This window comes from Triturus cristatus, chromosome 5_2 (genome assembly GCF_964204655.1).
Source record: "Triturus cristatus chromosome 5_2, aTriCri1.1, whole genome shotgun sequence".
In the NCBI taxonomy this organism is placed as follows: Eukaryota; Metazoa; Chordata; class Amphibia; order Caudata; family Salamandridae; genus Triturus; species Triturus cristatus.
The window spans coordinates 44,906,668-44,924,422 of record NC_140588.1 but is presented as its reverse complement, the minus strand read 5'-3'; the positions used below and the strand labels follow the sequence as shown (position 1 = coordinate 44,924,422).

At 41.6% G+C, this 17,755-nt stretch overlaps 1 protein-coding gene across 3 annotated transcripts in view; it reads right to left on the bottom strand.

Moving 5' to 3' along the window:
- The window catches only part of LOC146822634 (uncharacterized), a 1,280,275-nt gene that overhangs the window by 849,847 nt on the left and 412,673 nt on the right, over window positions 1-17,755 (bottom strand). The window lies entirely within an intron of this gene.

The following is a 17,755-nucleotide window of genomic DNA, read 5'->3' as shown; positions in this document are numbered from 1 at the left end:
TCTATCTCTTCCCAATTGAAGTTACACTTGCAAGGTGTATAAAGGTATCTCCAATGATAAACTATGGGAAAGATAGGCCTTACAATATTGAAAAACGAAACTGGTAGTATTTTACTATCAGGGCATGTAAAACACACCAGTACATGTCCTATCTTTGACATACACTGCACCCTGCCCATGGGACTACCTTGAAAGTACTTTAGGGGTGCCTTACGTGTAATGAAAGGGACGGTTTGGGCCTGGCAAATGTGTGCACTTGCCAGGTTGAAATGGCAGTTCAAAACTGCCCACCCAGACACTGCAGTGGCAGGTCTGAGACATGTTTGTAGGGCTACTAATGTGGGTGACACAATCAGTGCTGCAGGCCCACTAGTTGCATTTGAGTTACAGGCCCTGCGCACACACAGTGCACTTTACTAGGGACTTACCAGTAAATCAAATATGCCATTCATGGATAAACAATTTCAAATTCATTTTTATGCCAGTTTAAAGCACATTAAGCCTTAGTCGTATTGCACATTTACATGTACTTTAATTGTGTTGATATTTTGTTCTCTTTTGTTGTACAAGACACATTTAGCCTAACTGTTCTAGTAAGCTTAGCCTGAGTCTGAAGTTTCACATTGAAGTGTAAACCGCAGATTTAGTGAAGTCAGCCTTTTTATTCTAGCTCATATATCTCATTCAAGGTCTTCTTGCATTTTGCTCAAAAGAAGAACTAGACACCTGCTCATTAGTGGTTATATGTAGTTTTAGTTATACTACATGTCCTTTCCTCCATTTAACTGCATTGGGAAAAAGTGCATAAATGTAGTGTCTAATTACATGGAATTTAGTATTTCTTGCTCCAACTGACCGGGGGTGAAGCTCTGGTTGTTGAAATGGCAATCACCCCTTAGAATGTTTTTGATGCTTGCTGTCTATTTTTCTATTAAGCACGTTTTACACTTTTAATAGCTTTTTCGAGTACTGACTTTCTTTTACAGTTCCTTCCCTTCAAAACCTCCCCAGGGATCCCCTTATGTGGGTGACACCATAGGTCATCCAGCCTTCCCTTGTTTCTGTGAGAAATGGCATGCCCAAGCTTGTGAATGTGGGTCAATAAGCCCATGCAGGTTCCTCACACACTCTCTTACTCTCCCAGGAGAAGGTTAAACCCACTCATATTGACCTATTATGTGAGGGAGACTTAGACCTACCTGCTGTCCAGCAAAATATTTAACCAAGCCCATCAGGGTAATTCCGAGTCTGAATCTCAATAGGAGCACATACATAAAAATATTGCAACGCCCAAAGTACAAGAGGAGTGAAGGTAGCCCAGAATAATATTGTATTTGCACCCTGGTCCTTTTTTAACCTTCAACAAGAGATGTTAATCTTTTATCTATGTTGAGCAAAAGTGAAGTCGATATTTTGGTGCAGCTTTCACCTACAGCGTGACTACAGTAGAGCACCAAAGTCTTAGCATGAAGCACTACTGACTCACTGTAACGCACCACAGACTCACACTATGATCAGCAAGTAAAGTCAATAGGGCCGGCGTTGGCTACCAACATTTTGGCTTTACAAAAGCTAATTTTTCAATCGTTTCTTTTAAAACGTTTTTGTTGGGTGGGGTGTTTAGCCCTTGCCAATTTAAAGTAATTGTATAAATGCAAACATATTTTTGGGTCTCAAAAAGCACACACTGCCATTATAACCTGTGCTACTAAAGAGAACTACTTTGCCAAGTCAAGTCAATTGATCTTTATTCGGCTATATACAACCATACAAGCAAAACAAAAAAAATTATATTCATCCTAAACTTCTCTAGAAGAAAAAATCCATACAAATCTTACCACACTGTTAGCAATGAGGACTTGAAAGTCAGATCAATACACAATAAAAACATACAAAAAATGTAAAGGTGCAGTGTGATTATCTGTCAGTCAAAAACTTTATTTCGGTCTTTTATGACCATAAAAGTATACAAAATAGACAGCATACAATTCATTAGAATAAGAGAATAAAAAGGTAAAATGACATCCAGCCCTGAAATTCAAAACAGTCACAAATCCAAATCCAGTAAGCCAATAAAGTGCATGTAAAAATGTATACTGTGCAAAAGGCAAGAGCTAATAGATACCAACACTATGTAGGAAGTTTCAATAAAATCAATACAAAAACAGTTAATTAATTTTAAACAGCGTTAGAAATCTTATAATTACTCATACGTTAGTAGTTGAGTTAAATATGTATCTTCAAAATATCTTTGTTTTGGTCTATATGACCTTAAAAGTTTGTATACAATATAATCGGAAACGTGACAATGTAATCCAAATCGTAACAGTATGTGGTTAGGACACATCGAACAAAGATATAAGAATCAGGGTGCTACATCTTCGAGTGCGAAAGAAGATTTCGCTGCACTGACCAGTGAGCACACCTGTAAGTTTGAAAAAGAGCAAGTGCAATAATAACAAAAATTAAAAAGCACAGGCATAAATACAATAGGAAAGAAGTCAATTGCAATAACCATCCAATGCTGAAAAAAATTAATAAAATCGATACAATTGATGATATGTCTGGAGAGGGTTATACATAAGATATCTCGATGTAGAAATAATAATTTCATGGTTAAAAAAGTCTAAAATAATTAAAAGAATAAGAGAAATGTAAAGGTGCAGTGTGATTATTGTATAAGATAATGTCCCACTAGCCTCAATGAGTTAAAACAATGAAGATAAAAACAACTTACTTAATTCATCGAACAGAATAACCATATTTCTTCCTACTGGCCAGGGGGGCATCTTAAAAAATTAATAACAGTAAAAGCAATGCGCCCCAGGTTGCTGCAGAAATAACAAAGCTGGATTGTTTAGCCTTATATTAGCTTCCAGCAAGATTAGGAGTAGGAAACACCTCCGAGGATAACCGCACTGAGAACAAAAAAGCGTAAAATGCACTGAACTTTGATTACAAAAATTATCACAGGGAGGGTTCGCAATGATGGCAATCAATATCCCTGCTTTGGGAATGCCACCAAAAAATGATAGATACTGAATCGATATCTAGTCAAATAAAATCTTAATTCAGAGTGAAGAATGTTATATCAATAAAATTGAGGGTGGGAAGCTGTTTTTAAAAGAAAATAGCTTTCACAAGCCTGAAAAGTCTGGAAATTTCTAAGGTGTATTTGAGTTCGCCAGTTAAAATAGAATACTTGGTCAGACTTTTTGCATCTGATTTTTTACTAAGATGGTTTGAAAATAACTCAGGCATTCCCAGCAAATTAAAAACAGGTTTTACGTTGCCGAGCCAGGGAATGGCTGCTACATTATCCAAAGAGAGACCATCTAGTAGAATCTCCATCGAAAAAATTGCTTCCGGAGTGTTCCACGCCCTTTACCACAGCAACAAAGGGGCTTATTCTAATAATATCTGTCAAAAAATCAAGCCCTGTTTTGGATTGATTTATAAAGGATGGAGTAGCTTTTGTGGACCACTAGGTGTCTATATAAAAATGTATTTTCCACCCTTCGTAACAAATTCACACCTTTTTGACCCCATATACCTGCCCCATAAGTCCTAATTGCCACGCACTTAACTTTTATATATACTCCACTGGTTTTTTATCAAATTTTGTAGTAAAATTAAAAACAGCCTCTATGGATCTCTGAAGTTGTACAGCCCTTGATCTTAGTAAGAATTCCCAATTCATTTGGGAGTCCAAGTTAATGCTCAAATATACAAAGTTTTGAATTTCGGTGATAGGCGATATGTGGCAGAAGGGGGCGGTCGTCCCGTTCGCACGCTTGCAACAGCAATATGAGCTGGCTCCCTCGGAATGGTTCCGGTACATTCAGATTAAACATGCCCTGATCGCAAAGCTGGCTTCCGGCGGGGAGGTTCTAGAGGCATCCCGTTGGAAGACAGGTTACTTTCGGAATACATGCCTAAGATGGCCACGTCCTTCACGTACCGCAAGCTTGTCAATAACCTGCCGGACCTCATGGGGCCTTTACGGAAGAGGTGGGCCGATGAGGTCGGCGAATTTGATGATCCGGAATGGCACGAGGTGTTGGCCTCACCGCGCGAGGCGGGTATACCTTCAAGGCTGCGGCTGGTGCAGCTCCGAATTTTGCACCGTTCGCACTATACCAGACATTTGTTACACAAAATGGGCAGAGCATTACACCCCTTCTGCCTGCGTGGTTGTGGGGAGGAAAGAACCTTTTATCATACCATTTGGGATTGCCCCGTAATCCAAGATTTTTGGAAGCGAGTGATGCGGACAATGTCGCAGGCGTGCGGGGTATCGTTGGTGCTGGAGCCCCGGCGCTGCTTACTGAATGTGTGGGAGCCTAACGACCTCAGTCGTCAGGCCCAGAGCTGGGCCACGCTGGGGATAATGACAGCAAAAAGGAACATAGCCCAAAAATGGGGGGTAGTGGGGGTGCCTTCACTGAACGCATGGGGGAGGGATATGGACGCAGCCATGTTTGCTGAGTGCTCAGCGTTTATCAGGCGGGGTTGCCCCCGCAAGTGGGACAAGGTATGGGGGGCATGGAACAAACTCAGGGGAGGACTATGTGACCCGCCTCCGATGCCACATGATGACACCTCTGATTCAGACTGATGTAGTAGACCTTGGGGCGGCAATGAGAAATGTTGATGCCGGCTATGTACCACAGTGCAGATATGATGTTTACTTCTGGAATGTATATTGGGGTGCTGTATTGTCAAGAGATACGAGCAAAATGCCTAATCAAGTGTCTTGCTGTTTTGTTCACAATAAAAACAATAAAAAGTTCTTAAAAAAAAAAAAAATATACACATTTTTGAACTTTAGCCGTTTCTACCCCTCCCAATTGAAGTGTCCTTGATTTTGTGTTATTTGGGCCTACTTTCATTATAAATGATTTTGATTGGTTGATTTTAAGATCCTCATTTTCCATAAAATGAATAAAAGCATTTAAATGGGTTTGAAGGCTGGTTGCGGTTCTTGATATAAGTACTGCATCGTCCGCATAAAGCAGGACCAGGATTGGCTGGCTCCCCAGTTGTGGCACCTCTTTCCCAAATCAACCCTGACGGACTCCTAATGTAGATCTTATTTTAGTTCAGGGTTCACCATCTATTCCAAAACAAATTCTAACAGTACAGTCCTGGTGCATCCTGCAAAGCAAATCTGTCATAGCAAAATCAAACCCCTCCTCCTTCAGGTTGGCTCAGAGTTTCAATCAGTTGACCAAATCAAAGACAGTAGAAAGGTCCATAAATGCTTGATGAATTGAACTTTTCCTGGACTTGACCTACTTCCCTAGGATTAACTGGAAATTGAGGGTCTGTTCTACTGTACATACTGCAGGGCGAAATCCAAACTGTACTCTGGAAAGAATCTTTTTCTCCTCTACCCATGTTTCTAATTTGGAAGCTAAGGGTCTAATTTCTGGGGTTTTGGTGTAGGGCATCGCAGCAAATCACCGTGCTGCACTTCCCTATGTCACAGTGAAAGGGCAGAAACGCAGCCTATTTATCCAATACGGTGCATTCCTGTCCTTTCCCCCTGCACTGGCACCATTTCAGCAGCATAGCGCCAATGCAGGCACCCTTGCCCCATGGAGCAAGGGTGCTTGTGTTGTAGGCAGGATTCTTTTTGTGAAGGAAGGGGCCCCTTCCTGCACAAAAACAATCCTGGGAGGCTTTTTCCTCTTTCCATGAGTGCCACAGAATGTATCACACATGGAAAGAGGAAACAGCGAGGAGAAATAAAGTTCTTTCTCCTCGTAGCGCCTCCCCTGGGGAGGCGTAAGGTTTTGGCGCATCCCTTGGTTTACATTGTTTTGTAAATCTGGGGATACGTCAAAATCCATGGATGTTGCATGGGAACACCGATCGCGACACCCATAAAATGCCTCCCTAACGCAGAGTGAGGGAAAGCAGAGTAAGGCAATGCAGCGATTTGCTCTGCCTTGCCTTACTACATATCTATGAGGCCATTCAAAGCTATGCAGAGTGACCTTGTGTGACCTCATAAATATGATTTTGTAGTTTGCGCCACCGGAGAGTCACAAAAAGTGATGCTCTGGCAACGCATCCCCTAAAATTTTACCAAAAATCTTTAAGGAACTATATAACAGGGAAATGAGGATATAGCAGCTAGGCACATTATTATTCCCTAAAAAAAAAAAATTGGGACCACTTTACAGAGCTTTAATCACTGCTCTGTCAATGCAGAGAACCAGAAGAAAATATATTCTTTATAGAGGTCTACAGGGACTCCTACTGAACTAGCCTGAATTGCACATATAACATCCTTGACTTCAATAGACTGACTAAATAAAAAAAGCCTCTTCATCACAGAAAATTCATCCGTACTGGGAAAATCAAATCTGGTTTGGCCAGCTGAAAATATTGGTGAGATGATCAACTGAAGTCTGGACTGGAACAACAGATTCAATCACGGGTTTTTGATAACCAGAAAATAAAGGATGGTTAACAACTTTCCAAAAAGCTGCAGTATGCTGTAAATTCCCTGCCTTCTCAAAGTTCTCCCATGCTTTGGCTCTAATGTCGGCTTTCCTCCTAGTCTCTAGGGTTGTATTATATGACCTCCTAATTAAAATTAATTCTGTATTTCTCTGGAGAGCTGCTTTTAATTGTTTATGAGCTACTGAACATGAATGGTGAAACCAACCATGCTTCACTTTACACCTTCCTGTATTCATTTGGAGCAGCCTCAAAGAAATAGAAGTACTAACCTGATTAAAGACTTCCATGATATTCTGCGGAGCATCCTCCAGGGCCAGGCTCTTGACACTGACAGCTGTCAGTGGCCTCTTTTGGTTGCTGTCCTTATGAGCAGAATTTTCCATGGATTGGGGGTTGGGGACAGAAGTCTGATCCAAATGGTGGAATTGGCCACATCACTTTGCTGGCAATGGTGCTACTGTCTGGCTCTGCGTCTGTGAGCAAGTTAAGGTTTGGTGTTGCACAGATGGGGTCCACAGATGAAGATGCATTCCCCATGGGTCAGTTCAGTGGCTCAGGAAAGTATAGACCGAGGGATCCAACTGAATTCAGAGGGGCGTAGAACTGTCAAGAGCCCCTGAAATAGAGTGCCATCGTCCACGTTTTATCGTCTAAGCAGGGAAACCCATCAAGATATTGATTAGTCTACTCTTACTTCAGGCTGAAGGTGGGTTGTGTTGGACCTGGACCTTTGTGCAGGGTCATCCCCAAGCTTTTTGCCTTCTCGCCTCCATTTTTGCTAAATTTGTTTTTGTTGGCTCTAGGACTCTGTGCACTTTGCCGCTGCTAACCAGTGCTAAAGTACTTGTTCTCTCTGTCAAAAACATGGTAACATTGGCTTATACTCAACTGTTATATGTAATTTACTCATAAGTCCCTGGTAAAGTGCACCACATGAGCCCAGGGCCTGTAAATGAACTGCTACTAGTGGATCTGCAGCACTGATTGTGCCACCCACAGTAGCCCTTTAAACATTCGCACTCCTGATGTTGCACGGCCTGTGTGTAGATCTAACCTTCCATGTCGACCTGGTAAAATAAACCTTTTGCAAGGCTCAAACCTTCCTTTTTAATGCATATAAGTCACCACTAGGGTAGTCCCTGTACAGCCCCAAGGTCAGGGTGCAGTGTGTTTAAAAAGTTGGACATGTTCTTTCAAGTAGTACATGTCCTGGTAGTGAAAAACTCTTAAATTCATTTTCACTACTGCAAGACTTATCTTTCCAAAAGGGTAACATTGGAGTTCCCATATTACATTTTATAAGTGTGATTTGCAAATGGGTAGAGACAACCTCTTCAAGATTGGTGTCTCTGGAATCACAATTTAAAATCCTAACTTATGGTGAAGTTGGATTTTAAATTGCAATTCTGAGAATGCCCCTTTTAGAATGCTGCCATTTTCTTGCCTTAGCCATTTGGCCTTATGACCCTGCATTGCCACTTCAGCCAGCTGGGGGCCAGGGCAGGGGAGTCAGTAAATTCCATGCACTTCAAAGCCATTGTTTACAAGCTTCTCCCACCTTCCAGACTTAGGTCACCAGTGTACAAAAGAAGGACCTCAGACACCAACTCTTCAGTACATCTCTGGACCTGTAGATACTCGGCCAGGAAGAAAGACTGCTGTGCTGTTGAAAGGACTGTCACTCTGAAGGAGCTACTGCACTGTTGTGCTGACCTGCTGCCTGATGCCCTCTTGCCTGAGGAAAAAGAACTGGACCTGCAACTTCATCTTGAGTCCAGGACACCAGAGTGACACAAGAAACCAGTCTGCTGGCCTCCTGATCTGAGCATCATGGACAAAAAAGGCTTCCCAACCAGCTCCTGGACCCAGCTGCAGTGAGTTCTTGACCCCCCCAGTGGTGCCTCTCATAACCTGGACCCTTGGTGTGGCTCACGCGCTCTTTAAATCAAGTTTTTGGGTTCTTTGTGACCGCTAACAGGCCCGTTCTCACAGAGACTTGGCCGCTTGAACCGAAATCCAATGCAAGCCCCCACAAGCCTATTTTTTCCACACAGCAGCATTGGCAGCCCACAGAGGATCTACAACACGATGGTACAGCATGTCCATCCACGACGCTTGGCCTGCCCTCAATGCTCTTCTTGCTCCTTGGGACCCTCTCCAACACTAATGGGAATCGTGGCACAAAACCTATGAAGGTAAAACTGCAGTCTCCCCGAACGTTTGACTTTGACCCGGTCCGATGTGGCCAGATAGCCATGGCCGGTGCTTTATGGTGCTATTTTACAGTTCAGTTTAAAAAAAAATCATAATTCCAGTTCGACTGATTGGATTGTTGTTGTTTTGTACTTGTTTTAGTTATTAAATTAAGCTTTATGTTTCTGACCTGGTGTGGGAGCTCTTTGTGTAGTGTTTTAACTATTCATTGTATGAAGTGTTGCACACATATTCCACACATTGTTTCAAAGTTAAACCTGACTGATATGTGCCAAGCTTTCAAGGGGTTGAGCACAGGTTGATTAGGGGTTTGCTTGTGTTTTACCTTGACTAGGATTTTGGTTACTGCTTGACCAGTGCTCACACCCCAGTCAACCAGTAACCCAATTTCTAACAGCCACGTACAGCAACACACCATAAAACAAAAAATGAAAACAGTACCTGCGCATATCCAGGCTTCAGCTGTCATTATCTCACAAACCACAAAACCAAGAGGAGGGGCCCAGCATTGCCTAGGCATGGTGGGAACAGATGGGCCCACTCTTGGGCTGATCTTCTCCCAGGCATGCGCCCGATGTGTCTAGCGAGGGATGAAACCACTTACAACCGCACTGCCCAGAAGAGTTCCACCTCCTGCTCCTTCCGAGGCTTGTGGGTTTGTGGGTATTTGAGTCTTGTAGCTCTGAATACCACTGGCTTGCGTCCTGCACCGCGGGGGATGAAAGCACTTAAGAGCGCGATTCACAGAAGAACTACGCCTCCTGCTTCTTCTGAGGCTTGTGGGCAATTGAGTCGCATAGCTCCAGCTACCACTGACTTGCATCTTGCACCGCAGGGAATGAAAGCACTTCAGAGCATGCTGCCCAAAGGAGCTGCGCATACCGCTCCTTTCAAGGCCTGTGGACAATTGAGTCCCGTAGCTACGACAACCACTGGCTTGCATCCCACGTCACGGGTGATGAAAGAGCTTAAGAGTTTGCTGCCCAGAATAGCTCCGGCTTCTGCTCCTTCAAAGGCTTGTGGGCAATTAAGTCCCGTATCTCCGGCTACCACCAACTTATATCCCACGCCACGGGGCAAGAAAGCACTTAAGAGTGCGCTTTCCAGAACAGCTCTGTTTCCTGCTCCTTCTGAGGCTTGTGGACAATTGAGACCTGTAGCTCCAGCGAACACTGGCTTGCATCACGCGCCACAGGAAATGAAAGAGCTTAAGAGCGTACTGCCCAAAAGATCTCCACCTCCTGTTCCTTCCGAAGCTTGTGGGCAATTGAGTCCAATAGTTCCAGCTACCATGGCTCATGGCCCTGCTTCATGGAGATGAAAGAGCCTAAGTGCACGCTGCCCAGAAGAGCTCCGCTCCCTGCATCTTCTGAGGCTTGTGGGCATGTGGGTAATTGAGTCCTGTAGCTTCGACTACCATCTGCTTATGTCCCGCCTCAAAGGGGATGAAAACGCTTAAAAGTGCACTGCCCAGAAGAGCTCCACCTCCTGCTCATTCCAAGACTTGTGGGCAATTGAGTCCTGTGGTTCCACTATCACCGGCTTGCAGCCAGTACGACGGGGGATAAAAGTGCTTAAGAGCGCACTACCCAGAAGATCTCCACCTCCGTCTCTGTCCAAAGTTTGTTGGCAATTGAATCCTCTACCTCTGGCTAGTGAGAGGAAAAGAATGTGAATGGCAAACATCAGGAGGAAGAGTGCTGGCTAAAAGCCGTTAAAAGTAAGCATATTATATGTTACGTAATGTTAATTATATTTTTAAAGCCGTAATGGCTACCCGAGGGTGTCCTGGCGCTGGTAGCTAACTCTACTGAGATCAAGATTGCAGGGGAGGTGTAGATGGGAGATTCTATAAGTTAAATAGCCATTTTTTAAGTTCTTTCCTGACTACGAGGAGGTCAGAGGAGTTCCTCAGATTCCAAGGGAGGGCATTCCACGCTTTGACTGAGCCTGTAATGAAACTTCCCCCCCACGTAGCTTTCTTCATTGGTGGTACTCTCACTAGCTCCTAGTGAGTGCAGAGTTCTTTTGGGAGTGTTCCATTCAAACCGGCAAATCAAGAATTCAGGACCCTGACCATGTAGCGCCTTGAAGATAATACATAGAGACTTGAAGTGCACACGTTTCCTGATAGGCAGCCAGTGTAGTCTCTTAATTTCCTACAGATACAAATTTGTCACAAGCCTTGCTGCCGTGTTTTGCAGGATCTGCAATGTATTTAGAAGCCTTCTTCTCCTATTTCTCTTGACATGATTCTTGAAGATATTCGAGCACTTTGTCCCTTTGTGGAGGAAACCAATAAACGCATCCAAAATCTAGACAACAACTGGTCTCAAATGGAATCCAGAGTCACGTTTTAGAACAACGTGTCAGTGATGTGCAGGATGAAGCTTTGAAAATTGCAATACTAGAGAAGGAGGTAGCGGTATTAAAGGCTCACTCTGAAGACTTGGAAAATGGGAATAGAAGGAAGAACTCTGCCTTTATGGTCTTCAAGAGGGTTTGGAGAGAGCAGACCCTGTATTCTTTTAACTTCTTTTTTGCCTCAGCTAGTGAACCTGCCTCCCTCGACACACTTGATTATTCAGAGAGCTCATCGACTAGGTCCCCGCCCTATCTCATCCTCCCCGTTTTCTAAATCTAGAGGTGTCATTATTTTTTTTCTGGAGTTTTCTTATCTACTGTAAGTTCTCAATGCTGGGAAGGCTAAGAAACAACTTCTTTGGCAAGGTTGTAAAATCCTTATCTCACAGGATTTTTCAAGAGCCACAGCTGCCAGGCGAAAGGAGTTCCTAGATCTTCGTCCACAACTACGTTCTTTGGGAGCTTGCTTTGGTTTGTTTCATCCTTGCCTCTTTAAAGTAAGTTTTCAAAAACAAACTTCCTCCTTCACTGTTCCTCCAGAGCTTCGACAATTTCTTCATTTACATTCTCCTATCTCTATGGAGACTTCAGCTTCTTCAGCAAAATGACTGATAATCTGTTCCTGCATAGTTTCCTAGTTTTTGGATGCAGTTTCTCTTATGTATTAATAGGTTCACTCTTTTTGGTTCTTTATGAACTTAAAGTTCTTTGCGATGATTAACTAACCCTCTTCTTCTTTTCAAGTTCCTCGTTGTTCCTTACCCAAGTGATTTACCTTGTTATGCTTCGTTTGTCTGTCGACTCATTTCTCTTGCTGTGCCGTCTTCCCCGGTCGTTGTCTCTTCCCCAATTGTTCATCTTCATCAGGTATGTGTTTGCAGTCGTCATTGTTGACATGTACTGTCTCTCTTTCTCTGATTTTCTCCCTCATTTTTCTCTCCTATACCCTTGTTTTTCTCCCTTTTCTTCCTGTTACCTCCCCTGATATTCTCATGTTTATTGTACTTTTTGTCCTACAAGACCATTACTGTTTATATATTTGTATTTGTTGCTTTATTCATAGTTGTTTCTTTAAATGTTAAAGGAGTAATTAACCCTAGAAAGCGGCAGAGAATTTGATCTTATTTAGTTAAATATTTCCCTGACCTCGATCTTCTTCAAGAAACTCACCTTTCTGAACCAGAGTCCTTGAAGATTAAACGAGGTTGAGTGGGTTCTGTTTTTGTTTCTCCCTCTTCAAATAAGAAAAATGGTGTTACTCTTCTTTGTCACAAGAAATTGAATTTGGTAATTGTTTCTCAGGACGTCGATCCCGAAGGCAGATGGCTTTTTGTGCCCTTAATTATGCGTAATATCTATAGTCCTATCCAGGCTGGTTATTCTTTTTGGCCCTAACTTTCCAAAAGATGTACTCAACACGCTGATGATTTTTTTATCTTAGGTGGTGATTGTAATCAAATGATGGACCCCTTCATTGATCACCAATCTCCAGTTAAATGTCTTCCCCACAAAATGCACAAACAATTCCTTTCCTTCATTTCCCAATGCCTTTTGGTGGACTCATAGAGAATCTGCAATCCCTCTAATGGAGAATTTTCTTTCTTTTCCCCTCCACACGGCTGTCTCTCTGGACTTGATCATCTCTTTGTTTCTAAATCACTTTCCTAAAATCGTATTGCCTCTTCTATCAAACCAATTGTCGATTTCGATCTTCTCTCGGTGCACTCCAAATCCAATCGATGGAGATTTAATCATTCTCTCTAGCTCAATCCTGACTTTACCTCTTCCTTTTTGACTTTCTCTGAGGAATTCTTTGATATTAATGCAGACCCTTCTATTGCTCCACAATTACTTTGGGACACTTTCAAAGCCTCTGCTCGAGGTCATATCATTGACTTTGTATCTTGGAGAAAGAGATCTCTTCTCAAACATCATCAATCCTTCTTACTTGATACCAAACAATTGGAACATCAATATTATTCTTCTTCTTCTTCTCCCACTAATTTAAAATAACTTGTTTGTGCAAAATTTAATTTTAATAAAATTTCCACAGACAATGCTTCTTCAATTTTCCTTCAAAGTAGCACCCGCTATTACGGTGGCAGTAATAAAATGGGTATGCTCCTAGCTAATTATTTGAAAATCCGTAAACAGTCTCACAATTTAGATTCTATAAAAAACTATAAAGGTCTTCCTGTTTTTAAGGACTCTTCTGGCGGAATTTGTTAAGTATTATCAACCTCTCTACACCCCTGAATCTCTTCCCCCACCCTCTTTGATCGATAATTATTTACAAAATTCTAAGACTTCCCCTGACGCTCATAGTGATCTTTCATCCTTGGAGGCTGATATTTCTATATCTGAGATTCTTCAGGCTCTTCAATCTCTTAAGAAAAATAAATCCCCTGGCCCAGACGGTTTTACGGTTGAATTCTTTCTCCATTTTTCTAATCTTCTTCTCCCTAAGCTGTTACATCTTTATTGATTTTCTCTGCTTCTGGTTCTACTGGGGGTTCCTTCCAAGAGGCTACTATTTGTCTCATTCATAAAGATGGGAAGGACCCAACTCTCTACAAAAACTACAGACATTTCTCTTTAATCAATGTCGATTATAAAATTTTTGCCAATTTCCTCGCTTCCCATCTTCATCCCTTCCCCCCTCTAATGATTGGGAGGGAGCAGTCAGGATTAATTAAGGGAAGAATCACCTCAGATAATTCTAGATTATTCCTTAGTGTTTTAAATAAGGCCTCTTTCCTTCCATACCCCTTAGCAGCCATGTCTATTGATGCTGAGACAGCATTTGATAGATTGGATTGGGCCTTTATGCTGAAATCCCTAGCTTGGTATGGGCCTTTATTTCGTATGTTTCTTCACTCTTTCAATCTCCCATGGCTTCTGTCTTAGTTAATGGAAAAATGTCTAACTATTTTCTGCTGGGTCGTGGAGTCCGTCAGTGATGCCCATTGTCTCCTTTAATATTTATATTGACATTTGTGGATTTCAGTATGGAACTGATCATTTAAAATGTTCTGCTTATGCTGACGACATTCTTCTTTTCATTTCCTTGCCTAGGCAATCTGTTCCAGCTCTTATTCAGGAAATTGCTACATTCTCCTCGGTCTCGGGATACAGGATTAATTCTGACAAAACCGAAGTTATGCCCCTTAATAAGTTTACTTTTAGTCATTCTTTCAGTGCCACAGGGTTTCACTGGAATACTTCCAAAATCAAATATTTGGGCATCTGGTTTACTTCTTCCATTAATGGCTCGGTATCAGCTAATGTTAATGTTAATGTTTGTCTAGATAAAGTTGACAAACTTTTCTCTTCCTGGATTCCCCTATTCCTCTCCTGGTGGGGTCGTTTGGACTCTAAAAAAATGATGGTATCATCCATAATTTTATTTACACATTCAGTGATCGTAGTTAATATGCCTGCTTCGTTCTTCAAGATATTGGAATCTAAACTTTCTAGTTTCCTTTGGAATAACAACAAAGCCAGGATCTCCCTAGCCTCTCTTAAGCTAAACAAGTAGGTGGAGTTCATGTTCCCGACTTCCGGTTATACTATAGAGCTTTCTGTCTCTGCCAAGCTTCTAGATGGCTTTTTTTGATGCAATCCCAGTTTACCCCCTTATGGTTCAACATTGAACGCTCTCTTCTTTCTCCTTTTCTCCCCTGTGAAGTTATAGCCTTCTCAGCTAAGACCTCCATAATCTCCTCTTCCCTTTTCAAACATACTTGCAATATTCTAAAAACAATACACCTGTCACATCCTGCAACTCGTGATTCATTTTGTCATTCCCCTCTCTGATACAACAACCTTATCCTTGTTAACAACAAACCGATCTTTTGGAAATCTTGGAGACAAAGTGGTATTATTTGGGTCAAAGATCTATTCGCTAATAACAATCCCCTATCCTTTTCACAATTTCAACTCTTATTCAAATGTCCCTACTCCTTTTTGCCTAAATTTCTTCTTCTTACGTAAACACTTCTTGATGTCCTTTATTCTTTACCTAACACTCTCCTTCCTCCACTTCACAATCATCTCTTGGTTCAGTTCTCAGTTCTGTTCCTAATGCTTCTTCTGATTATAAACTTTTCCACTTTCTGTCATATGCCAGATCCAAATCTAAGCTAGAATTGCAATGGAAAATGGATTTAAGATGTTCCTGGACCCTCCCGTTCTGGAATAAACTTTGGGACAAACTTTTTAAAACTGTCTATGCTACCAAGATTCTCCATGGGTTCCTCTCCCAAATGTTGGTCCTGTAATCAACAATTTAGTGACCTTATGCATATGTTGTTCCATTGTCCTCCTATAGCTTCATTCGGTGAAAAGGTTTGGTCTCAATTATCTTTATCATTTCATCTAAATTGTACACTTTCCTCCTTGACTCTCTTTTTGGGTAGTCTTTCTGATGATATCCACTCACAAGTAATTTACGCTTGTTAGACCTTATGCTAGCTCATGCTTTTTTAACAGATTGGCATTATTTGGAAATGTGCTTCAAATATTTCTTATGTAGCCTGGTGGAAAAATGTTTGTCATTATCACAGATGAGCTAATGCCTTCTCCTCTATGTATTTACCTACTGCTAATAGAGTTTTATTTTGGTTACCTTTGACATCTTATCTAGATGAGGTTACCGATCAATTCCCCAGTTGTGCTTCATCTGAAAACTTTAAACCAACTTGATTTTCTTTTTCTCTACCATGATCTCTAAATTGTGTTACTCCTTGTTCGGATTACATTATATAATAGTATTATCTCCCTTTTCCTGATAATTTTGTTACTGCTGTTAACTTGGTCTTTTTGTTATACATTTCCCTTCTTCCCCTTCCTCCCTGTCCTCAGTATAGCGCCAACATGGTTAAACAGCTTCAATTCTTCATGCTTTTATGATTCTTAGTATACTCTTTACCTAAATGTAGTAATTGTTTTGTGTTTTGGTTATGTAATTATTCTGCCTAATAAAGCTGCTTTACCTTAAAAAAAGAATGTTATGGCATGGACAGTCTGCACCCAGTCACTACAGACCCTCTTTTCATTGCTATTTTCTAAAAATTATCACAAATGAGAAGATTATGGAAGAATGTGGAAGATAACAATAACCAGATTATTTCTCACGTGTCCAAAGTACAATGTGTCTCCAAAAACCTGCTGAGAACATTCCAATACAACTGAGGCCCAATCAAGTTATGAGAATCAAGCATTCTTTCAATCTTAAAGCCCCCCACTTCTGACCCCTCTTACAACTTCTCATGACACAAACACTGTTGCCAAATGCTTTTAACACAACTGCTCGTAGGCAAATGCCCACCCTGCTTCAATGTCTAACACTAGTCTGGCTTTAACTTGGATTTTTTTTATTTCTCTCAGAATCCTGGTTAAATAGTGTCTCAAGCCACCATCGACATCTTTGAGCCTCACTGATAAAACATTATAAGGGTGGATAGGGTGAAAATGCCCCGAAAGAGGCATTGCTATTTTACACCGCAACTCCTTTATTTGAAAAAGATAATTCTGTTCCACCCTTGAATCTCTGAAAACCGCTTAGAACTCCTAACATACAGCAAGCATCTACCTTGAAGTCTTTTGCCAGCTCTTTATTAACAGATTCTCACGATAATAATTCTTGCAACAAACACTCTCATTTAAGAACATGCTTGTCGGATACTTCAACCCAAACTGGGGGAAATGGGAAATCGAATAGATAGCCTACTAAGGCCTAACAACCTTGAATAATTATCCAGTCACCCTACACGCATCAAAGGGAAAATCATTGATCTAGTAAAAATTGATCTAACTAAAAGCACTTGTGTTGACCCATTGAGGCGGACTGGTCAGACTAGTTCCTTACGCCAATGGAAATCCATTTGCCTTGTCTGCCCCTTGTCTGCTATTTCTTTCACGGTCGATGCCAAAAACCATCATGAAAAGATCCTTCAATGCCCCCTGCGTTAGAGAATTGGAGGCGAGAAGTGGTGTGTTGGGCAGAAGCAGGAGTCCTGGCACTTCCAATGTAGGTAATGCAAGGCTAATGTCATAGACCCATTGCAGGAACCTATTTCGAAATTAGTGCACACTTACAATGAAGATGAGAATAATGATGACAGACCACCCTAGACCGCAGGAACACAGCAGAGTCTGAAATGTGACAGTAGGACCACTGGGAAGATGTATTAGTTATAAGGAGAGTCTCCTGGTGGAACTGAAACACCATACTAAATGAGCAAATACGAGACTTGAGTGGAAAGTGGGGCAGCAGCCTCGGGGAGAGCTCTATCTCCTACAGCTTGCCTATAGGGAAGAGAATCTCTCATGACAATGAGGTTCTTGGTGGGATGGGGAGGGACTGCACTCAGATGGCTACGCAACCTGCACCAACTAACTAATATCTCTCCTGGGGTATCCAGGTCAGGGGAGAGGGTTAGATAAAGGGTTTAATGAGTACTTTGCAAGAGATAACATTAATACAAAATTGTTTTGTAACTGGCTGCCTGCATAATCCCAAACGTAGTGCAGAATGCAATATAATCAAAAAGATACAGGAGACGGATTATTATGTGAAGGAAGCCCTCAGTAAACAACACTTTTGAATGAGCAATTGTGTAACGTGAAAAGGTCAATAAAATGTTTTTTTTTTTTTAAAGAAAATCTTCTACAACTTTAGTCATTTCAAATACAAAAGCAC